Source organism: Schistocerca americana, chromosome 6 (genome assembly GCF_021461395.2).
Source record: "Schistocerca americana isolate TAMUIC-IGC-003095 chromosome 6, iqSchAmer2.1, whole genome shotgun sequence".
Lineage (NCBI taxonomy): Eukaryota > Metazoa > Arthropoda > Insecta > Orthoptera > Acrididae > Schistocerca > Schistocerca americana.
The window spans coordinates 474,431,897-474,457,968 of NC_060124.1; positions in this window are offsets into that span (position 1 = coordinate 474,431,897).

A 26,072-nucleotide genomic window follows, 5' to 3' on the forward strand; every position below is an offset into this window, starting at 1 on the left:
GTAGAGGCACATGTCGCTAGGGGTAAGATAGATATTGCCTACAGGAAAATTAAAGAGACCTTTGCACAAAAGAGAACCACTTGTATGAATATCAAGAGCTCAGGTGGAAACCCAGTTCTAAGCAAAGAAGGGAAAGTAGAAAGGTGGAAGGAGTATATAGAGGGTCTATACAAGGGCGATGTTCTTGAGAGCAATATTACATAAATGGAAGAGAATGTAGATGAAGATGAAATAGGAGACGTGATACTGCGTGAAGTGTTTGACAGAGCACTGAAAGAGCTAATTCTAAACAAGGCCCCAGGAGCAGACAACATTCCATTAGACCTACTGACAGCCTTGGGAGAGCCAGGCCTAACAAAACTCTACCATCTAGTGAGCAAGATGCATGAGACAGGCGAAATACCCTCCCACTTCAAGAAGAATATAATAATTCCAATCCCGAAGAAAGCAGGTGTTGACAGATGTGAAAATTACCGAAGATGTAGGTTGCAGCAGGTACTGGGAGATGAAGAAGCTTGCACAGGATAGAATAGCATGGAGAGCTGCATCAAACCAGTCTGTGGACTGAAGATCACAACAACAACAACAACAACAACTATCAACTTAAACAACTGCTTGACAGGGCGGCAAAGAACAGAAATGTGACAACACAGTAACATATAACAAATAGTATTTGTTCAGAATATGTTACAAAGTGGCGGTTAACGTTGGCACAGTTTCATTTGTAGCACTTGACATGTTATACGGAATACAGTGATATCTAAATAGTTTTGTCTCTTGGCAGTTGTTATCAAGACTCTCTTGGTTAACTGTGCTATTACTCCGGAAATGGCGATTGCTAATTCAGAATGTTGTTTCCCACTGGAACACGCAGAACTGTGCTGCTTTGCGTAATTGTAGACCTTGAACTGTACTGGCTGATAGCAGTAGTGCTGCTTTGCGTAATTGTAGACCTTGAACTGTACTGGCTGATAGCAGTATTGGAACATTTTGAGTGTCCGCGATGCTTCGTAATTTCTCCCCGCTGGAGAAAGACTTTCCAATGACAGCACTGTCTTTAGCGGCTGGCAACACTAACAGCGAATGAGTATGCCCCAATGGTGGACGTGGCATATAAGCAGAAAGAGGTCCAGATTTGTGAGCGCCATATGGAGGTTGCCCACAAGGCAAACTCCCCATCGCATCCCCCTCTAATTTAGTAGCAAACGCGCCATATGGAGGTTACTTACAAGGCAAACTCCCCATCGCATCCCCCTCTGATTTAGTAGCAAAATAGCCCGGTGGATAGCCTATCAAAAACTGAACACAGATCAAGCAAGAAAACAGAAAGAAGGTGTACTGGTCAGTGAAAAAAGACTCAAAATAGAAACAGTTAACAGTCCATGCTAAGATATGGAACATCTAGCGAACTGCCAGAACCACGCTGTGGTGGTTGTGTGATCACGGTGTTGGAATGCAAAGCAGAAGAACCGTGTTCAAATCTCCCTCGTGCCCCATTTTTTTTTTTTTATTAATTACGATCTATCCGTCCAGTCATTGACGTGTCTCTTCTTCTGTAGTCTTGGCAATTGTCAAATTATACATTGGTTATAGAATATGAGTCATGGGCTAAGAATATATCGCCGTTGCGCCGGCCGGTGTGGCCGAGCGGTTCTAGGCGCCTTAGTCTGGATCCGCGCGACTGCTGCGGTCGCAGGTTCGAATCCTGCCGTGGGCATGAATGTGTGTGATGTCCTTAGGTTAGATAGGTTGAAGTAGTTCTAAGTTCTAGGCGACTGATGACCTTAGATGTTAAGTCCCATAGTGCTCAGAGCCATTTTTTACTACTGTGGCAAGTAAATGTGATGAACAGTGACATCAGGCGAGATGGCGCATAGACCTCCCACAGAAATGGAAATAACAAATAAGTGGGTATGAGCTACGTTACAACAAACTTCCAAAATGGAACACAAGCATCATAACATCTGGGAACAAATGGGAGGTACGTATGTTTGAAGGTTCTTTCCCTACACCTCCATGTTGCGAACGGACGTTATACCACGACAAGGACAAAAATTTGAAGACAGCGAACAGACACATCAATGACCGGACGGATAGTTCATAATTTTGTGAAAAAAATGGGACACGAACACGAGCGAGATCTGAACACGCAGTCCAACACGTTGACCACACAACCACAAAGTCGTGATCGTTCAGATTCGCTCAGTGTTGTACATCTTGAGGGTGGACCGCTCACAGTTCTTATTTTGCTTTTTTTCAACAGTTTCAGTACACTTTCTTTCTGTTTTTGTGCTTGATCTGCGTTCAGTATTTGACAGTCTATCGACTGAGCCATCTTACCACTAAATCTTCGGGGATGGGGGGTTCGATGGGGAGTTTCCGTTGTCAGAACTGAAAGGCGCCAGGCGGATGGTTGTGCCTCGGTGGCGGCGGTCTCTCGTTGTCTTAAGGCTGGTACGCAAAACAAACACTGACGATTTCCACCACCTGGACTTCTCTCTAAATACCAATGGCAGTGACAACCTGTGGGGTATCGTGTAATGTTGGTAAGGAATGCAACAAGAAACTCAGAAGTTTCATGTCTGTAAGATGTTGGTCAGTCACCATGGTTTCATCTGTAGTCCTTGCAGGAATGCTCGGTTACGTCGTCGAAAAATACACTACTGGCCATTAAAATTGCTACACCAAGAAGAAATGCAGATGATAAAAGGGTATTCATTGGACAAATATATTATACTACAGCTGACATGTGATTACATTTTCACGCTGCTTGGGTGCTTAGATCCTGAGAAATCAGTACCCAGAACAACCACCTCTGGCCGTAATAACGGCCTAGATACGCCTCGGCATTGGGTCAAACAGAGCTTGGATGCCGTGTACAGGTACAGCTGCCCACGCAGCTTCAACACGATACCACAGTTCATCAAGAGTACTGACTGTCGTATTGTGACGAGCCAATTGTTCGGCCACCATTGACCAGACGTTTTCAGTTGGTGAGAGATCAGGAGAATATGCTGGCCAGCGCAGCAGTCGAACATTTTCTGTATCCAGAAAGGACCGTACAGGACCTGCAACATGCGGTCGAGCATTATCCTACTGAAATGTGGGGTTTCGCAGGGATCGAATCAACGGTAGAGCCACGGGTCGTAACACATCTGAAATGTAACGTCCACTGTTCAAAGTGCCGTCAATGCGAACAAGAGGTGACCGAGACGTGTAACCAATGGCACCCCGTACCATCACGCCGGGTGATACGCCAGTATGGCGATGACGAATAAACGCTTCCAATGTGCGTTCACCGCGATGTCGCCAAACACGGATGCGACCATCATGATGCTGTAAACAGAACCTGGATTCATCCGAAAAAATTACGTTTTGCCATTCGTGCACCCAGGTTCGTCGTTGAGTACACCATCGCAGGGTAACCGCAGCCGTGGTCTCCGAGCTGATAGTCTATGCTGCTGCAAATGCCGTCGAACTATTCGTGTAGATGGTTGTTGTCTTGCAAACGCCCCTATCTGTTGACTCAGGGATCCGTTACAGCCGTGCGGATAAGATGCCTGACATCTCGACTGCTAGTGATACGAGGCCGTTGGGATCCAGCACGGCGTTCCGTATTACCCTCCTGAACCCACCGATTCCATATTCTGCTAACAGTTATTGGATCTCGACCAACGCGAGCAGCAACGCTCCGATACGACAAACCGCAATCGCGATTGGCTAGAATCCGACCAATATCAACGTTGGCAACGTGATGGTACGCATTCCTCCTCCTTACACGAGGCATCACAGCAACGTTTCACCAGGCAACGCCGGTCAACTGCTGTTTGTGTATGAGAAATCGGTTGGAAACTTTCCTCATGTTAGCACGTTGTAGGTGTCGCCACCGGCGCCAATCTTGTGTGAATGCTCTGAAGAGCTAATCATTTGCACATCACAGCATCTTCTTCCTGTCGGTTAAATTTTGCGTCTGTAGCACGTCATCTTCCTGGTGTAGCAGTTTTAATGGCCAAGTTTCGAAATTTCATCTGGTGTAACAGATCTTTTTCTATGGATATGATGGAGAGTGCAGACAGACGACTGCGTCCTTGCGCATTTCTAATGAGTGTTTTTGTTCCTTTCAGTGCGAAAACGATCATTCTGCTGATGGCGATGTAGCTGGTATAGTTAAAATACACTCCTGGAAATGGAAAAAAGAACACATTGACACCGGTGTGTCAGACCCACCATACTTGCTCCGGACACTGCGAGAGGGCTGTACAAGCAATGATCACACGCACGGCACAGCGGACACACCAGGAACCGCGGTGTTGGCCGCCGAATGGCGCTAGCTGCGCAGCATTTGTGCACCGCCGCCGTCAGTGTCAGCCAGTTTGCCGTGGCATACGGAGCTCCATCGCAGTCTTTAACACTGGTAGCATGCCGCGACAGTGTGTACGTGAACCGTATGTGCAGTTGACGGACTTTGAGCGAGGGCGTATAGTGGGCATGCGGGAGGCCGGGTGGACGTACCGCCGAATTGCTCAACACGTGGGGCGTGAGGTCTCCACAGTACATCGATGTTGTCGCCAGTGGTCGGCGGAAGGTGCACGTGCCCGTCGACCTGGGACCGGACCGCAGCGACGCACTGATGCACGCCAAGACCGTAGGATCCTACGCAGTGCCGTAGGGGACCGCACCGCCACTTCCCAGCAAATTAGGGACACTGTTGCTCCTGGGGTATCGGCGAGGACCATTCGCAACCGTCTCCATGAAGCTGGGCTACGGTCCCGCACACCGTTAGGCCGTCTTCCGCTCAGGCCCCAACATCTTGCAGCCCGCCTCCAGTGGTGTCGCGACAGGCGTGAATGGAGGGACGAATGGAGACGTGTCGTCGTCAGCTATGAGAGTCGCTTCTGCCTTGGTGCCAATGATGGTCGTATGCGTGTTTGGCGCCGTGCAGGTGAGCGCCACAATCAGGACTGCATACGACCGAGGCACACAGGGCCAACACCCGGCATCATGGTGTGGGGAGCGATCTCCTACACTGGCCCTACACCACTGGTGATCGTCGAGGGGACACTGAATAGTGTAAGGTACATCCAAACCGTCATCGAACCCATCGTTCTACCATTCCTAGACCGGCAAGGGAACTTGCTGTTCCAACAGGACAATGCACGTCCGCATGTATCCCGTGCCACCCAACGTGCTCTAGAAGGTGTAAGTCAACTACCCTGGTCAGCAAGATCTCCGGATCTGTCCCCCATTGAGCATGTTTGGGACTGAATGAAGCGTCGTCTCACGCGGTCTGCACGTCCAGCACGAACGCTGGTCCAACTGAGGCGCCAGGTGGAAATGGCATGGCAAGCCGTTCCACAGGACTACATCCAGCATCTCTACGATCGTCTCCATGGGAGAATAGCAGCCTGCATTGCTGCGAAAGGTGGATATACACTGTACTAGTGCCGACATTGTGCATGCTCTGTTGCCTGTGTCTATGTGCCTGTGGTTCTGTCAGTGTGATCATGTGATGTATCTGACCCCAGGAATGTGTCAATAAAGTTTCCCCTTCCTGGGACAATGAATTCACGGTGTTCTTATTTCAATTTCCAGGAGTGTAATTCACAGAGTTTATATAATTTTCGAAGACCTGTGTGAATTATATTTTGATACAGGAAACTTTGCATTTCTTTTTCCTGGTGTTCTATAAATGATAATTCTTGTTGTCCTAAAAGCTTAGTGCTTGCTCTCCGTCTTTTAAGTATTTCCCAGTTCTGTTTCACTGTGCTTTAAAGTGCTTGCACGTTTCTGTTCGTCTAACTGCAAATCAATCGCACTTTTATCAAACTTGCTCAGGATTAGCCATGGACATAAGATTCTTATTGGTCACGCATTGAAATTGTACGCTACGTGCAGACTACTGACGTCCGAATAACCACGTACGTTCTTATTCCAAGAAGATCTTTCCTTTCGGTGCAACAAACGTGACCAACAGAAGAATTTACACCTTTCACTGCCTCATAACCAAACTTTTGTTGTAAATATCAGGATTAAATGTTCGTATGAAATTTCTTAACTACCTTTAAAATTCTGAGGCCGCGGAAGGTCGACCATGTTTAACAATTTCTAACTTTTCATGAATAGTTGTTAGGGTAAAGGCTTGTTAAAAATACTGACTGCAATATCACTATTACAATCACTCATTTTGCGGAACTACTGGCTGAAATATTGTTCGGACGCGTTAAAAACGATGCAATCATCCGTCACTAAACTCAGGAGTGCACGCTGAATGCAGTATAAGAGAAGAGAAAGCGTGCTGCATGCAGGCTTCCTATTGCGTGTGTCTACCAACGTTTCACGCGAGCTTGGTGTGACGCCACCAACGGCCAAATAGAGTCGTGAGTACCGCAGTACTTCGTTTATACGTTTCAAGAACTAATACAATGTAGTGCTCAGCACGTGCACCATCTCCTGTGCGCCACAGAAACTAACTGTCGGTTCGTCGGAAAGAAAATACGTACTGTGAAATAGGTTGGCCTATTATATATTGTTTTAATTGTTACGAATGGACTGTGGCGAATATTTGCGACTTAATCACTCATACACTGATAAGCATTATAGCCACTATGACCATTGCTCCCCGTGACACTGGATGCGGGCACGTGACACGGTAACAGAAGTATGTAACTGGAGCAGACATGAACCGAGGATCACCCTTGCGAAGATATGAGCTCCATATGGGGAAGTCGATTGAAATAGACGACTTTTCAAAGGGCAGATTATTATTGGCAGAGCCTGCGAACGAGTATCTCAAATATGAAGCCGGTGGAATGTTCACGTGCTACTGTCTTGAGCGTCTATGGTAAGTGGTAAAAGGACACTATAACTGGCCGCTAAATGGTTGGACGTCCACGACTCTTCACGGAATGTGGGGTTCGGAGGCTTGTCTGCTCTGGGAAGTAGGATAGATGGTGATCTTTGATATCTCTTCAGAAAGAGGACAATGCTTGTGCAAACACAAGTTTTTCGAAGCACTCCGTGCATCGCACATCGTTAAATATGGAGCGCTACAACAGACAAACCCTACGTGGTCACATGTTGACCCAAAGACATCGTCAGTTACGATTGTAGTGGCCGCGGGATCATCGTAATTTGGCCATCGGTCAATGGAAACGTGTCGGCTCCTCGGGTGAATCATGTTATTGCTACCGAGGCCAATGGTGGTTGAGCCGTTCGTGGCTCATGTTCCCGCCACCATGTAGTTTACACCCTGTTTTTAACGTACTCCCACCTCACTACGTTAATTTAAATTACTGGATTGAGCGCCCATAAACCCCAACACACACTAGATTACTGGAGTCTCTGAGTTGCTGCTTTGCCTGACCGTAAGCAGCGCTAGCAGCGCGTATCAATATATCCCCTCTCGTAGTATCTTTGCTCGACTGCTGTTACTTCCCGGTCGATGTCTGTCGTAAGCCAGATCGGGTCGCGAGTTCGGGCTGCCAGTGAGTTGGAACGCGTCTGGAGCGCAGTCCGGACCTGCCACACGGGGAGTTGTAATGCGGCACTAGTGTAGTCGGGTTGGAGCAGTGAGGTCTGCGTCGACATGGCTCTCCCGACCATTGCCGCCACGCATCACTTGAGCCGGGCCACGGTCTTGGTGGATCGTCGGTCGGTCGTCCTACCGGACGACTCGTTTTGGCTCGCCGATCGTTTATATGAGTAGGCTGTGTGTGTCTGCATCGACTCCCGATTTGTCTCTGTGCGTGCTTAATTGCTGTTGGGTATCGTGTTTGTCTGGTTGTGTGTGTAGTTGGCGTTATTTCCACTGACGACTATTTAGATGTTGTCGGCATTGTGAGGTCAGTCTCTCGGTTGGTGCGGACCAGGGAGGATATCTTCGCGCCGCGGTCGACTGGGTCCGTGTGCAGTGTCGGAGGGTGTGTGGAGCTGTCCGATTGCTACAAGCTTCGTTGCTCACCAACCCAGGACGTCAAAGTTGAGTGGTGTCTTAAGTACCGAAGCCACGTCCGTTCATGTTGTGTCGATCGTTCCGGTGGTTCGCTGTTGGAGAGCTTTTCCTGTGAGCAACACCGAGTGTTTGTAGCGGTGGAATAGAGCCGCCGTAGGGTGGAATTAGCTGTATTGGCTCACTACAATTTAAGTGCACCAGCGGAATTTTCTGCCTTGTGGCCGTTAGTGTTCAGGTTATCTGACCTTGCATTGTTTCTACTGTACTATCACCAGTTTATACAGTGTTTTGGCAAAATAAACGTAACGTTGCAAAATTTCCGTTTGTTGCTTTAATTTTGGACATCACTGTGCGTATACATGTAGATCCAGAATACTGTATGAGAACGCAGTGCATGCGTTTAACAAACCGCACAATTATTGACCACACTCGGCTGTGGAGTGGAAAGGCGGACTCAAGGGCTAACAACAGCACCAGTCACACTTCTAACAAATACAGCACTTTATTTAATAAAACATGCAGCAAATTCGACAATACATCGAACCACTGCAACTTAGAGAGTCAGTGAGGTGAAAGTCAGTAACCATTCCAAGAAAATCTTACTACAGTTGTTTATATTATTTCTCATTAATGTTAGAAGCTTCTGCTTGAAATTCAAAGTTATTTACTGCTGTCAAGTTAATGAATTTAACAGAATGTAGAAGCAATGCCTGCTGCATCTACAAATAAAATGAAGTGGCTTAGTATAAATACCTATGATTAAAGTTATCAGCATTAAATGAGATACAGTAATAATAGAACGTTAAAGCAAATTGCCTACATGACCGCGCGACCGCTACGGTCGCAGGTTCGAATCCTGCCTCGGGCATGGATGTGTGTGGTGTCCTTAGGTTAGTTAGGTTTAAGTAGTTTTAAGTTCCAGGGGACTGATGACCCCGGAAGTTAATTCCCATAGTGCTCAGAGCCATATGAACCATTTTTTGAACCTACATGACCAATGATCCGTGTGATACCGGAAAGACGTCGCAGTCAACTAGGACGCACACGCCAGTACCTGGAAAACAATGGCTGCGTCCGCGCGGCAAGGCAAATTAACAACCTGTTAGACCAGACAGACTAGCGAAATCTATAAAAAACTAAAACTAAAGTTAGAAAGTACAGTTACGGGCCCACTAATACACAAAGCAGAGAGGGACCTGATAGTAAAACGGCAAGGCTTGACTGACAAGACCTAATCCTACAGGACGCCTTTAAAGATTTGTCAGTGGTCCCAGTGAAATTGAAAAATGGTTCAAATGGCTCTGAGCGCTATGGGACTCAACATCTTAGGTCATAAGTCCCCCAGAACTTAGAACTACTGAAACCTAACTAACCTAAGGACATCACACACACCCATGCCCGAGGCAGGATTCGAACCTGCGACCGTAGCAGTCCCGCGGTTCCGGACTGCATCGCCAGAACCGCACGGCCACCGCGGCCGGCAGTGAAATTGACTTAAGTGTCAATAAAAAAGATTCAAGAGATTATTTCATAGCACACTAGACACTCCCTGGCTTAATTAAGTAATCTAAATATTTCAGCACCTAGCAGCAAAATTATAACAACAGCTTGGGCGAATTTTCAGAAAACTATTACTACTAATACACAATTAGAAAAATTCAGCTTGCCACTAATGGCCATTAGTTGTGAGCAAACAGTGGACCTCTGCAAGTCCAACTAAAAACCATGCTCATACTCACGTCGTAGTTTACTGACAACCATGAGTCCACGATATAACGGACAGAAAGTTTAATCAATATACGTAGTTAAAGTTGTTTATAAAATTAACAATGAGAGATTTCTAAATTTCAAGACTCTTTATTTATTACGGTGACTGGTTTCGATCACTACTGTGGTCATGTTCAGACCAATGAGTAAGAACCTCCTTCTGGTGGTAAACCAGTAGTGATTTATCACCAGAAGGTGGTTCTTAATCATTGGTATGAAGATGATGACCACATTAGTGGTCGAAACCGGTCACCGTAATAAATAAATTGTGATCAAGACTGCTGTTGATAGTAAATATTTGTAACACACTGATCACTGTTCACTCCCACAATGTATTCAAAAGTTCTTAAAAATAACCCACAACAAGACGGCCGACTCTGTCTGCCCCGCAATACCATTTAAATAAATAACATAGTGATTTAAACTCACAAATTCCTAGCGAACAGTACAAATTAGAACAGGTACAGCCTCTGATCTGTTCTGGCAGAGCTTCTTGCGGCCCAACACATGCTACCTCAACACAATTTAACGATCACGAGATCGATATAATATGTCAAAGTCTTAATTCACTGATCAAGATTCAGACAGCACTTCCGCAACAGGGCACCACATTCTGCCAAGGCACCAACAGTCCACAACGTAAAACAAATGCTGTTTCTCTCTCCCTCTCTCTCTCTCTCTCTCTCTCTCTCTCTCTCTCTCTCTCAAGCGCACACACACACACAAAACAGGAACCGACCACTTGCATCTGTCCATCTGTCAGGGGATCAGGAGATGGCAGCAGATCCACATTTCCTGTTTTGTCCCATAAACTTACTTCCCAGATATAGCGGACGTTGCTACGCAGTCACCGTCGCATTTCTTGCATACGACACAGTGGCCGTCTAAAACACGCCTGTTCCAACAGACTCACGGCTTCTCCAACTAGTAACACCGCACTGGTCGCACGCTTGCTGCCAATTTAGAATTCCTTCTACTTGGTACTGGTCTCCTGTGGTCTAGCGATCAGTGGGTCTTTTGACTGTGCTATCAGTATAATATAATAGGAATACTTTTCTGAGTGCATGACAATAAATATAGTAAGAAAGTAAAATAATTTCATTTTGTACTTCGTTTCCGTTACTTATACCGATTTCCAAATGGTCACAGAATGGATAACGTTAGTTTTTGATAGATTTCCAGTACTATAGGCTGTACACTTGTTCCAGTACAGCAATGTGTGTAGGAAAGCCTCCGTGTGGCGCTGTCGCTAGTTGTGCTTGGACAAACCAGACAGAAAGATTACTGCCCACGAAAGGCAAAGAGACGAGGAAGTAGCTGTATCCCACACACGATCATAACCTGTCGACAAGTTTCTCTGCAACATACCTTCTACTGCCGTCTGAAGTGCTGGTTCCAAAGCTGGTACGTCTCCGCATCTGGCCTGCCTCCAAGAAGAAAGTGAAAAAGATCGATCACCATCACTGAAACATTGTCCTTACTATGTTGATAAACGCTGCTCACAAGGGAACCTCCCCATCGCACCCCTCTCAGATTTAGTTAATAGTTGACACAGTGGATAGGCCTTGAAAAGCTGAACACAGATCAATCGAGAAAACAGGAAGAAGTTGTGTGGAACTATGAAAAAAATAAGCAAAATATACAAACTGAGTAGTCCATGCATTAGATAAGCAACATCATGGATAATGTAAGCTCAGGAGCGCCGTGGTCCCGTGGTTAGCGTGAGCAGCTGCGGAACGAGAGGTTCTTGGTTCAAGTCTTCCCTTGAGTGAAATGTTTAATTTTTTATTTTCAGACAATTATTATCTGTCCATCCGTCCGCTGTATTTGCTGGATTCATATTGTCCACGGAATACATCTCACGTATTTAATGCACTCTCGTCCAAAGTAGCGAACAGTTAACTGCCAGCCAGGGAGCCTCGTTAGCAGGAATACTCTCTCTTCCGTGCGTTGTTTAGGTGTAGCGTCCCCACACTACGGCGCAGTTGCATCGGACGGACGGACGGCCAGATAATAATTGTCTGAAAATAAAAAGTTTTCACTTTAGAGAAGATTTGAATTAAGGACCTCCTGTTCCGCAGCTACTTACACTAACCACGGGACCACGGCGCTCCTGTGCCCACACTCTCCTTGATGTTGCTTATGTTGCGCATGGACTACTCAGTTTGCACATTTTGCTTCTTTTTTTCATAGTTCCACACAACTTCTTCCTGTTTTCTCGATTGATCTGTGTTCAGTTTTTCAAGACCTATCCACTATGCCAACTTATAACTAAATCTGAGGGGGGTGCGATGGGGAGGTTCCCTTGTCAGTAAGTTAAGTGAAGTGATTACTAGACGTTTTTATATTGCTTCCAGTTGCGTTCAAATGGACAAACTGGAGTACGGAGTCATCATAAAATGCTTTGTTTTAGACTTATTGTCGTCAAAGGTACGTGTTCTAAGATGTTCAAGGTTTATAAGGAGGCTAGTGTTTTATTTTCACCCGGTTAACCTATTAATTTGGTTGTCCACTTAATAGAAGTGAAGCTGATTTTTATCTATTGCTGCCTGAGCTTTTTGGAGTAGAAACAGTATCCTTCCGGTCAGTAGGATGCGAAGTGCAAATCAATAACTGGCGAATGTTGTTGCGACCAGGTGAAGCTGCTTTCGTCCGGTCGCAGCTGTGGGTTCTTTGATTGCTCTGGGAGAAGTCTGATTATATCAGAACACCTGAAATATTAGTTAAATAAATACATAAATGAATAAAAGATTTAATTAACTTTGACACAGATGTTTGCAAAGGATTCCTTGATAAGTTACAACTGTTATTGACAATTAAAGCACCAGTTGATGCCCTAACTAACAATCTGTTCAAATGGCTCTGAGCACTATGGGACTTAACATCTATGGTCATCAGTCCCCTAGAACTTAGAACTACTTAAACCTAACTAACCTAAGGACAGCACACAACACCCAGCCATCACGAGGCAGAGAAAATCCCTGACCCCGCCGGGAATCGAACCCGGGAACCCGGGCGTGGGAAGCGAGAACGCTACCGCACGACCACGAGATGCGGGCTAACAATCTGTTCTCTTGAGGCACGACGTTCCATATTTTAATGAAAAAGTCCATCAGAAACTTTAACTCTCACGTTGGTCCTATACTATGATGCTGACATCTTTAGATGAGCAGAGTCCTTGCTAGATGGACGCTATACTGACGTCTCTGTGAGGGCGCAGCTGTATCAAGAGGGGGCCTGTGGTCTTCAGGAGAGCCTTCCATATGTCCTTGCGGATTGCAGCGAACCCTCGCTTGTATCTGTGGTATCGATTGGTGTTGCTAACCTTGGTGCTGCAGTGCGATCTTTGTAAAACACCACAAATTTTATGCAATGCATATGGACATCATGTTCATAAAAAAATCTTGGGAGGAGAATTGGATTGTAAAAGATTGCATCTTCCTTTGAGGGTGCTTTGACAATGATAAAACTGAGGAATCTGAAGTACGGATTGTTGGAATAACATTCCAGTCACACGATTTCACATACCCTGACAACCAGTTACTTCCACAGCTAAACAATTTGGTGCTAGGGGATGTTTAAATCCAGTGCAGAGATTGTGAACTGCATCTTCCATCAGGATAGGATCAGGATGAAGAATGCACTTCAGGAATGAAATCTACCCACATGGAAATTGTTGGACAAAGTCAACTGATCTTAAAGGGCTCGTTGCAAAAAATAGTATTCGCAGCATTTTTAATTACAAAAAACAGCTTTTAAGTTGAGGTCATGAACTTTTCGCTGTTATAAACCACTAAAAGATTATCGGAATGCTCTCCATTCCCTGGCAGAGAATCTGACTCAACCGAAAGCAGAGCGAGATTAATGGTGCACTCCGCGAGGAACGAGGCCGCTGTACATGTTGCAACGGATTACTACTACTTCCCAATATTACCCCGCAACATCATATACTCGTTATTTGCTTGCAACAGAGGTGGCAAATACAATTGCAATAGATGAGAACCGTGCTACGGTAGTTTCTGTGTGTCGTGGGTGTTCCCAAAACACTGCGTCCCTCGCGAAAAACGCGGAAGTCGTTACCGTTTTAGCGCGACGCGCTAACCTCCGCTGCAATCTGCTAACTGCCGTTTTTACGAGATTACAAATCGGAAACGCCTCGCGTAACACGTGGATTCTATCTGCTCGAGCTGGAGAACAACATTTGTAAAGCATCTCAACATCCGCCGACGTAGTTCGTCAGGCCGTCCTACATGTTTTCCGGTCGTGGGTTAAATTTTCCAATTCTTCCCTCGTATTACACCCAAATTTTTCCATGGCATGTTTTAGACATCCTAATCTTGCCCTTTTCACTAATTAAACTATGCAACGCTCTTCTGCCTAAATACCTTTACCTTCAAACTCCTGCCATTGTTTCACGTTAAGTGTGGGGCTTGTATAAAATTAGCGAATCTCTCTGCTGTTAATGTTCTTTTAATACTTTTGGGTTTCAAAGAAGGATATAATTTATTGTAACTCGAAGCAGCTACATCTAGTTATAGATTCACATGGATCTTCACCATTTGCATGCGGAGAGACTATTCGGCAAGGTTGATTTATCAGCGTATCTTTATATAACCTTTAACAGTAAGATTGTAATCTAATATTGATTAGTAGCTGTAAGTAAAGTTAATTTGACCAGGATACAATGTACGTTTGGAGGCTTACACAGACAGTGACAATTTGAATAACATCGTTTCGGGTATTTTGGCAGCATCAATGCGAAACACTAATAACAGCCTAGCCCTGAAGAGAACCGATACAAAGATGGCCCAGAACATCGGTATTTTAGTTGTTTTTAGTGTTTCATAGCGACTCAGTCTGATAATCAATTATTTAAATAAGATACAATGGTTTATATCATTTATATGTCTCCTGTAAAATTTAAAATTTCCCGGTGTATGCAGTGACGCATAAAATTTCGGACGAACTATCCGGTTCAGTAACTTACTGCTGCGATATTTCGACGCAGAGTATTCTGGCCATCTTCAGATGTATGTGTGGAACACTATGTCTCCTACATATCCTGCAGACTGCGTGAAGCCGACTGGCGTTGTGCAAATTTAATTAGCAAATAGTGAATGAACCAGAAAAAAATAATTTTGATTCATCACATAACTCACTGAAATCCCTATTTCCGCAATGTAAAAATTAAAATTATATACGGGGTGTTCGAAATGTCTCTCCGCAGTGCCGTATGATTGTTCGCCTGCCTGGGTTACTTCCACTGTTTCGTTTACCTCAGTAAATATGAATATTCAATAAATTAATAACTTGTATTTCACTGAGTTTCATTTCGGTATATTCACTGCGGGATACGGCACGCGCGGCTAGCAATTATACGGCATTGCGGAGAGTCTTTTTGAACACCCCGTACTTTTGTGTCCTACAATTTTCCCTTTTCCTCTTCCGCTGTCAAGACTTGTTGATGCCTTAAGACGTCTTCCATTATTCTTTATTAAGGATTTCTCATAGACCAATTTTCTCGCTTACTCTTTCTGGAAGTAGTCCATTTCGTGTTTTATTTGTCGGTTTAATCTTTAACATCCTTCTGCAGCAGTGACCCACACACTCGATTAACAGACATATTGGTCCTCATCGACCTCGTTTGCATCAGTATTTGAATCGTTAGTCCTTCACTTGTACTTTTAGTATGTTTCGTTTGTTTTCGCCTGCGCTCGCCTCTGTGGCGGAACGTCTGTTGGGAACGCAGTACGGCTCTTACTATCCCGCTTGCCTCGGTTGTCAAAATATGAGAGAATAGCACATAGTTCTGTACTGTGTCCACAGGTTACGGAAACTGTGCGGACCCCCAACTGCGGCTGGGATCAGCGCTCCTTATTCTATCGTCCGCATAACCGGCTGTCCGTCCTTGACTGCCATTTCCGGCTCTACGGATTAAGGAGCGATTCTTCCATTCCCGGCTGCTTGAAACCGCGAAGGAGGCGGCGATCAATAAATCTGTCTGCCCAGCGGACCTCGTGACTTCAGACTTTTTTCCCTTATCCGCTTTTGTATGGAAACTGGATTTGTTTCGCGGGCGGTTGGTTTCTGTAGTCGTAATATGGTAAACATGACTAACAGACAGAACAGCATTATGTAGTGAGCACATTGTGCTCATGTTGGAGCGATCTAGGTGCTTGTAAAACAGTAAATTGGTGACCAAGATTGCAGGAATTCTTTTTATTCCATGATTACCGGTTTCGGCGAAACTGAACCCGCCATCATCGGATCTTAGGACACATACAGTTTACCACATCAAGGCAATTACACTACTGGCCATTAAAAATGCTACACCAAGAAGAAATGCAGATGATAAATGGGTATTCATTGGATAAATATATTATACTGGAACTGACATGTAATTACATTTTCACGCAATTTGGGTGCGTAGATCTTGAGAAATCAGTACCCAGAACAACCACCTCTGGCCGTAATAACGACCTTGATACGCCTCGGCATTGAGTCAAACTGAGCTAGGGTCGCGTGTACAGGTACAGCTGCCCACGCAGCTTCAACACGATACCACAATTCATCAAGAATAGTGACTGGCGTATTGTGACGAACCAGTTGCTCGGTCACCATTAACTAGACGTTTTCATTTGGTGAGAGATCTGCAGAATATGCTGGCCAGAGCAGCAGTCGAACATTTTCTGTATCCAAAAAGGCCCGTACAGGACCTGCAACATGCGGTCGTGCATTATCCTGCTGAAATGTAGGGTTTCGCAGGGATCCAATGAAGGGTAGAGCCACGGGACGTAACACATCTGAAATGTAACGTCCACTGTTCAAACTGCCGTCAATGCGAACAAGAAGTGACTGAGCTGTGTCACCAATGGCACCCCATACCATCACGCCGGGTGATACGCCAGTATGGCGATGACCAATACACGCTTCCAATGTGCGGTCACCGCGATGTCGCCAAACACGGATGCGACCATCATGATGCTGTAAACAGAACCTGGATTCATCCGGAAAAATGACGTTTTGCCATTCGTGCACCCAGGTTCGTCGTTGAGTACACCATCACAGGCGCTCCTGTCTGTGATGCAGCGGCAAGGTTAGCCGCAGCCATGGTCTCCGAGCTGATAGTCCATGCTGCTGCAAACGTCGTCGAACTGTTCGTGATGATGGTTGTTGTCTTTAAAACGTCCCCATCTGCTGACTCAGGGATAGAAACGTGGCTGCGCGATCCGTTACAGTCATGCGGATAAGATGCCGGTAATCTTGACTGCTAGTGATACGAGGACGTTGGGATCCAGCACGGCGTTCCGTATTACCCTCCTGAACCTACCGATTCCATATTCTGCTAACAGTCATTGGGTCTCGACCAACGCGAGCAGCAGTGTCGCGATACGATGAACCGCAATGGCGATAGGCTACAATCCGACCTTTATCAAAGTCGGAAACGTGATGGTACACATTTCTCCTCCTTACACGAGACATCACAACAACGTTTCACCAGGCAACGCCGGTCAACTGCTGTTTGTGTATGAGAAATCGTTTGGAAACTTTCCTCATGTCAGGACGTTGTAGGTATCGCCACCGACGCCAACCTTGTGTGAATGCTCTGAAAAACTAATCATTTGCTTACCAAAGCATGTTCTTCCTGTCGGTTAAATTGCGCGTCTGTAGCACGTCATCTTTGTGGTGTAGCAATTTTAATGGCCAGTAGTGTATTAACATCACCATTGTTTGCCTTGCTGTTGTAGCCTGTATGTGTACTAAGATCTGATGATGGCGGCTTTAGTTTCGCCGAAACCGGTAATCAAGGAATAAAGAGAATTCCTGCGATCTTGGCTACCAGTTTATTGTTTTACGAGAACATCATCAGACGAATATTTCTAGTATTTGGCCTCCCGTTATTTCACAAGCTGGAAAAATACGGTGGCAATTTTTGCTGTCCATGTCTACAGATACCCAAAACGTATCAACGCCAGTCGGATCAACGCCACTTGTTTGCATTATGCATTTGCAAGCCACGATCATTCCATACAAAGATTGTGAGACGAATATTAAATTGCAAAGTGGAGCGCTGGAGACGGAGTGGACGGCACTGAGGTGACAAAAGTCAAGAGAGACCTCCTAAAATCGTGTCAGACCTGCTTTTGCCCGGCATAGTGCAGTAGCTCTACGCGTCCTGGACTTAACAAGTCGATGAGCGATGTTTCCTTTATAGTCGTTCACAACTGCGAAAGTGTTCCCGTTGCAGGATGTGCGCCGGCCCCTGTGACCGAAGTGTTCTAGGCGCTTCAGTCCGGAACCGCGCTGCTCCTACGGTCGCAGGTTCGAATCCTGCCTCGGACATGGGTGTGTGTGATGTCCTTAGGTTAGTTGGGTTTTAGTAGTTCTAAGTCTAGGGGAGTGATGACCTCAGATGTTAAGTCCCACGGTGCTTAGAGCCATTTGATCCATTTGAGCAGGATGTACGCAAGCTGACCTTTGGATTATGTCCCATAAATATCCGGTGGGAGTCATGTCGGGCGATAGTGGTGGTCAAATCATTCACTCGAAACGTCCAGAAAGTTCTTCAAACCAATCGCAAATAATTTTGACTCGATGACATGGGACATTAGCATCCATAACAATTCCAACTCTTTCGAATTCTGAAGGTGACAGGGGTAAAATACGAGGAGCGAAAGACTACTTACAATTTGTACAGAAACCAGATGGCAGTAATCAGAGTCGAGGGGCATGAAAGGGAGCAGTGGTTGGGAAGGGAGTGAGACAGTGTTGTAGCCTCTCCCCGATGTTATTCAATCTGTATATTGAGCAAGCAGTAAAGGAAACGAAAGAAAAATTAGGAGTAGGAATTAAATTCCATGGAGAAGAAATAAAAACTTTGAAGTTCGCCGATAACAATGTAATTCTGTCAGAGACAGCAAAGGACCTGGAAGAGCAGTTGAACGGAATGGACAGTGTCTTGAAAGGAGGATACAAGACGAACATGAACAAAAGCAAAACGAGGATAATGGAATGTAGTCGAATTAAATCGGGTGATGCTGAGGGTATTAGGAAATGAGACGCTTAAAGTAGTAAATGAGTTTTACTTTTTGGGGAGCAAAATAACTGATGATGGTCGAAGTAGAGAGGATATAAAATGGACACTGGCAATGGGAAGGAAAACATTTCTGAAGAAGAGAAATTTTTTTGCATCGAGTATAGATTTAAGTGCCAGGAAGTCGTTTCTGAAAGTATTTATACGGAGTGTAGCCAAGAGGTATTGAACAGAATTAGGGAGAAGAGAAATTTGTGGCACACCTTGACTAGAAGAAGGGATCGGTTGGTAGTACATGTTCTGAGGCATCAAGGGAGTACCAATTTAGTATTGGGGGGCAGTGCGGAGGGTAAAAATCGAAGAGGGAGACCAAGAGATGAATACACTAAACAGATTCAAAAGGACGTGGTTCTAGTAGGTACTGGGAGATGAAGAAGCTTGCACAGGGTAGAGTAGCATGGAGAGCTGCATCAAACCAGTCTCTGGACTCAATACTACAACAACAACAATTCCATTGTTGTTTGGGAACGTGAAGTCCGTGAATAGGTGCAAATGGTCTCAAGGTCTCCAAACATAACCGTTTTCAGTCAATGATCGGTTCAGTTGCGCCAGATGACCCAGGCCATTCCATGTAAACAGAGCCCACACCATTACGGAATCACCACCAGCTTGTACAGTGTCTTGTTGACAACTTGGCTCCAAGGCTTCGTGGGGTGTGCGCCAAACTCGAACCTTACCATCAGCTCTCAACAATTGAAATCGGGACACATCTTACCAGGCCATGGTTTTTAGTCATCTAGGATCCAACCGATACGGTGGTGAAGCCAGGAGAGGCCACTGTAGGTGACGTAGTGCTGCTAGCAAACGCACTCGCGCCGGTCGTCTGCTACCGTAGCCCATGGGATCCAATGGATGCGGTCAAGAGCCCAGGAGCGACACTGTAGGGGATGTCGTGCTGTTAGTGAAGGCGCTAGCGTCGGTCGTCTGCTGCCAATGCCCATTAGCGCCAAATCTCTTCGCCCTGTCCTAACGGACGCGTCCGTTGTTCGTCTCGTATTAATTTCTGTAGCTATTTCACGCAGGATTGCTGGTCTGTTACCACCGACAGCTCTACGCAAACGCTGTTGCTCTCGTTCTTTAAGTGAAGGTCGTCGAGCACTTTCTTGTCCGTGGTGGCGGTTATGCCTGTAAACTGGTTTTCTCAGCACACTATTGACACCGAATATTGAATTCCATAAAGAGTGTCCAGCTCCTACTACACTTCCGCTTTCAAAGTCTGTTAATTCCCCTCGTGTGGCTTTATTCATGTCGGAAATCTTTTCTCATGAACAGCCTGAGTACAAATGACACCTCCGCGAATGCACTGCCTTTTTATACCTTGTGTACGTGATACTACCGCCATCTGTATGTGTGAATATCGTTATTCCATGACTTCTGGCAGCTCTCTGTAATGTAAGACTACGAATCTCAAGACTATGGGTAAAATGATGATGTATTCTGACATTTTTCCCTTCTTTCCTTACTGACAATGATTTGTATAGTTTCGCCAGCAATACCAAGTTTCACCGCAGTTCGAATTCGACGTTGATCTTGAAACGACCCCTTTGAACAATTCTACATGACTGTGCTTAAACTGACACACAATATTTTGTTAGCGCAACGCAATCTGACTTTCAAAATTCCCTACAAAAGAATGGCCCTGACTAACATTAAACTATACCTTTCACAAATCACTTACCTCACAAAAATCTTCGCTGCTCAAGCTACTGCAATACAGCGAGCGCCACTACTGCCAGCTAAATAAAAGATTCAAACTATGGAAGGCACTAACTACTGGTAGGGATAGTTAGCAAATGAAAGATATTAATAGAGAACAAACAATGTATTTACCTTAATATCATCAAATATAAATATGGCAGTTCATGACAAATTTAAAAACTCCGCCACCTCTCTCCCCACATCCACCACTGCTGGCGGCTCACCTCCAACTGCGCAACGCTACGCGCTGTTCACAGCCAGCTGCCTAACACTACAATGGCGAGTATTACAACAATGCAAAGCAGACACAGACTGCCAACAGCACAGCCAGTGATTTTCATACAGAGGTGGCGTTACCAATAAAAAAACCTAAACAGCCTACTTACATAGCCCCCATGCTCCCCACAAAAAATTTTACAAATTGGTTTGGGCAGTGGCCAATACAGATTTGAAAAAATTTTCATAATTACAATAACAAAGAAATCAAATGCACACACTTATTGATACAATGTTGGTCAAAAGCTCAAATTTTCTCACAGTCCATAAAGACAGTCCTGATCGTTCATCAAGGTAAAATAGTAGTGTTTTCCTCAAAGTCTGAGCAGTAAAAGAAAATGCACACGGAAGTAGTGGATTTCCATGCAGTCTTGAAGAAGTAGCGTTGTCCTTCCAACGGAAAGACAGTGCTGACTCTTGACATGCTGACAGATAATGCGCCACAACAGAGCAAACCCACAGCAGAGTCAGTCGAAGTTTTGAAGAATATTGGTGGGTAGGTCATCACAGAGCAGACCCACTGTAGTCCTGGTAGAGATGATGGTATTGGTGAGCCACCAGAGGTGCAGACCCACTGTAGTCCTTGTAGAGAGTGTGGACAGGCCCACTGTAGTCCTGGTAGAGAAGACCAGCAGCCATCTGTTGTGATTGTGCAGGTGCACAATCACCAGTGAAGAGTCTTGCAGTTAATATAGCAAGTCCATAACCACCACTTGTGCACTCACAAAGTTTTTTGGAATTGTCCTTAGAACGAGCAATGCTGTTATCCAGTCCCTTGCTGAATTATCAACACACATGCAAACACTAACAGTCCCTACTTCTCACATATTGTCCATATACTATGACCAACAGAAACGTGTGCAGTGAAATGTAACTTACAAGTTAATAATAAGATGAACTGGTGTCAATTACAATTTTATAACATGAGAATACCATTACAAAGGTACAAAATACATCACTAAAAACATAATAATACAGATAACATTTGTAGTAATAGGGGCTTTACAGAAGAATAGAAATAAACATATACATCAGTGTTACAGGAATTATGACATGAGTACATAGATAAAAGATCAGAATAACTTTCGAAACATCAACTTCACACATGAGCATTAACACAAAACAGAGTAAATAATGTCTAAACATCTTTACAAAGTAAATAACACATTATTAATGCCAATTGTATTTGAGGATAACAGTATTCCTCATCGTATTGAATGTAACTTAGTATTAGAAGAGAAAAAAGTTCTATGAAACAGTACACAGAGACAGTAAGAAAACAAATACACAAGGGTACACAAACATATAGTGGGATAACACCAATAGGAAAGGACAGGGTTCGTTTTCAGTGTAACATGTGGTACTGCAGTCCAACCCAAAACTTCATATATCTTTCCTCTTATTTCATCCTTTGTTTCCACCAGAAAAATTCTATCTAAGCATGCTTTCTGTATTTATATGTTTACACATTTCTTACCTCAACATTTATTTCCAAGAAAATCCTACCTAAACCTGTTCTCTGTACTTTTTTTCATATAACTTCTCAATGCATTTCTTCCAATTCATCGCAAATCATTCTCTTAGAGGCTACCCCCTCTTAAGCTAACTTAAATCTACTGAGCTCAGATGCTAAACTAAGGGACGAGGCAATGCAGTGGCACAAAAAAAGTAACACAAACAGCAATGACCAAAAAAATGGAAAATTGCAAAGCAAACTACAGTAAATCTAAATTACCAAGCAATGCAACATTACAACTAATATGAGCCAATGTGCAGCAACAAGAAAAATAAATGAGTAGTAAAACTGGCTTAGCAGAGTAACACAAAGTCAAATTCAGTAACACTATGCCTGACAAACAGCAGTAACTTATACCTAAACATGACATAGCTCAAGCAGAAAAAATATTACAGTAAAAACAACAATGCAGATAAGGGAAATGTATATTCACATCTTAATGTCTATGTAATTAAAGTGCTGCACCGCAAATTATTCTACAAAAGAAATTACCAAGTACTTGAAAAGAAAATTATAGATGCAGTTACTGTTATTAGTCCCTTCTTATTGTTCTCTCCATTCCAAGAGCTCCTTTTTCGAAGAATGTGGATCAGAAAATAATTACTTAATAAATCTGTTGACAGAAAGTGTTCACATTAGCAGATGCATTTAAGTTTATTTCATAAAACCAATGCTGCAACACAGCTGGAAACCAGATATTAAACAAAATGAGCAATCTCTTAACTACAAAGACAATAGATGTAAAATGTTTCTAATCATTTCATTAGGCATTTTAGTAAATATCATAAATTACGAACTCCACAGTATGCTTTCAACAAGGAAGTGTCAATAGCGAGGACAATGGCCTCCCCTTTCTTTTTTCCTACCTGTGCTTCTGATGAGGCACTCACTAATGACTTGTTCTCCCGGTGTCTGACACAGCTGCATGCCCACGACGCATTACGTGCCGGTGGTCACTTAACTTTCTTACGGAAATGATTACGACAGCAGTTTCCGCTACAGTAACAGTCTCCTATAAAAATTTCACAGGTCGAGATTTTACGTTGCAAATGTGGAGAAACAAAATCCTATGAATATAACAGTGTCCAAAAAAAATTTTCGCCGGCATTGTGATACATTCACGCATTTACACACATTTCATAACTCTTAAAGTACGATTCTTGGTTTCCAACATCCTGTTTCACAAGTCAAGAGTCCCTAACTTCTATTCATTATTCATATACATATAAACACGTAATCACATTCCTCATATATGGTAGCATCATCTTATTGACATAAACATACCTCAACAGCATAATACACATCGTCGTCATAAAAATAACATCATAACACCTCAGTCAAATCTCAAAAACGTCGTAGCTTTCTGCAATAATTTCAAACCATAAAAAATATTCTCTGCTCATTTCAATAGTGTCATCTGCCTCAAACGTACTTTAAAAATCATGATCTCATACCAAATATATCATTCAAAGCTCTCATAGTATCACAATGGTTCCGAAAAAATATGAGCATTTCACAAAGTACAGACAAAATACAATTTCATAAGTGTGAAGTTATCCAACTGTGTAATTGCGTAAACATCTGTCACTGATGTAATAAAGAAAGTTTATCTCTCAGTTACATGATCAGATAGCTGTGTAATTTGTGTGTTAGAGAAATATGGTACCGATGTGTAAAGTTGTATAAGCAAATACCATATTAGCTAGGGTTCTTTGTGGTTGCCACACACATGGTACACAAAGTAAGCGTGTACCCCCCCTGAGGATTAATGTAATTATACCCTCAGGTGTTACAGATTACAGCAATGGAATGAAATGTATCACGGAAAACTTTCTTTGTAATTCAAAAATCTTTAAAAATAAATGTTTTAAGTACAAAATTAATCACTGAAATGCGTGTCCTGTAGAGCTAAATGTGCATCTTGTTGTAAGATAATCTCTGTGGAAGTGTCGTAGTTATTTTCCTCCAAAAGCTAAGTTCTGCAGAAGCCAATGTACTTACCTCATGATAAACAAAAGTGAAATGCTTTGCATAGAGATATCTTAGTTATTATGCTTATTGTTGTGATGATGAAAGTACTGTGCTGTAAGGTATTGTTGTGCTATGGAAAAGGCTGTCTCCTTGTAGCTATACCACAAAAGCTACTACTAAAACATGTTTTTGTTTCCAGAAGAATTCAGAAAACTGTGCAGATATAAAACAGATACATCGCAAAAGCAACATTGTAAATTGTCACTCATTAGTAGCGTCGTGATAAAAATCGTGTAGCTGTCACATAAACTAACCTCTGTGTCATCTGGTATCTCTCAGAAAGCACTTTAAATCCAGAATATATTTTCAAGTAAACCAAAATGTTGCATTAAAATCTCATTAGCAGTACTGGTAAATGTTCTAAGTATGTAAGCCTTATAGTCGTTCCATAATCGTGCAACTAACAAACAAGAATGTACAAATACAACACTGTGTCGTCTGTTCACTATAACAATGCAATCGTAATTTCTGTTTAAAAATGTTCCCTAGGTTCTAGACTGGGTATTTAACTTCAAACATTGTTGCATATTAACAGTTTCTTAAGTCTGACAAAGCATACTAGAGATGTGAAGTGAAAAGTTTTATGGCAAAGACAAAGTTAAAAAGCAGATTATCTTTCAATAAACGGTTTTACATGTGAAATGTGGTGTAAACCTTTACTCTTCCTAGTACGCAGAGTTTCAACTTCAACGCAATTATCATGTGGTATACGTCGGATTCTGTAAGGTCCATTGTAAACTAGAAAGAATTTGTGACTCAAGTGTTTCTTCTTATGTGACAATGAATGAGCTTTAATGAGAACTTTCTGACCAATATACAATTTCTTTGCATTTGCTTTACCGTGTAGTTATCTCCTTTTGTCTGCTGCAGATTTTATATTTTTAAGAGCCAAATCAATTATGTCTTTGTGTCGAAGTTTACGTGTATTCGGGAAAGGTACAAGCTCTCTGATTCTGTTCGGTGGTTTTTCATTCTTCAGTACAAGAATAGGTGGTAAAGCAGTGGAATCATGAGGCGTTTCATCCAGCACATTTTGAAATAAGTGTAAATATCTGTCCCAATGCTGATGCTTTGACAAAAGAATTCTAAGTTGGTTTGTTGGCGTACATCTACACTTTTTCCAAAGATTGCACCTTGTAATTTAATCTTACGTAACGGAAGTGTGGGGCAATCGTTCGATTTGTTGCATTTGCTAAAGGCTGTTTCACTAAGTACTGAGATGGGACTGCCAGAGTCAAGTACTGCCGTACATTTTACGTCATTTACAGTAATGTGAATCACAGGATATGCAATGTTGTTAAGTTTTACGTCGTGTTCCTGGAGTAAGATGTCCCTAATGTCTTCCACTTTTACGTAATTACTAGCTACGGCAGCTGCGTCATCAGTTTCATAAGTACGTTTTGTTGCTGCCAGCGGTCTCTTTGTTGGCGCGCGTCGTTATTGGGATTTGGAGACCTAACTTCTACAAATTCACCGTGACGAGAGAGCCCTGCTCTGTTTGAATCCCACCAGTTCTGATGCAATTCAGGTCTGTCGTTACGATCACATCGTCTGTCGTCATGTCGGTAGTTCCTGTAGTTTCTTTCTTGTCGGTTAAGTGGTGGAGAATTTCTCCCTGAATCGTAACTGCGCGCTGGACCGTTGGGTCTAAACTTATTCTGTCTCCCGTAATAATAATTATTTTGGTTCCCATATTGTCTGTTTCTCTGATTGTCTCTGTGATAGCCACTACCGTGGAG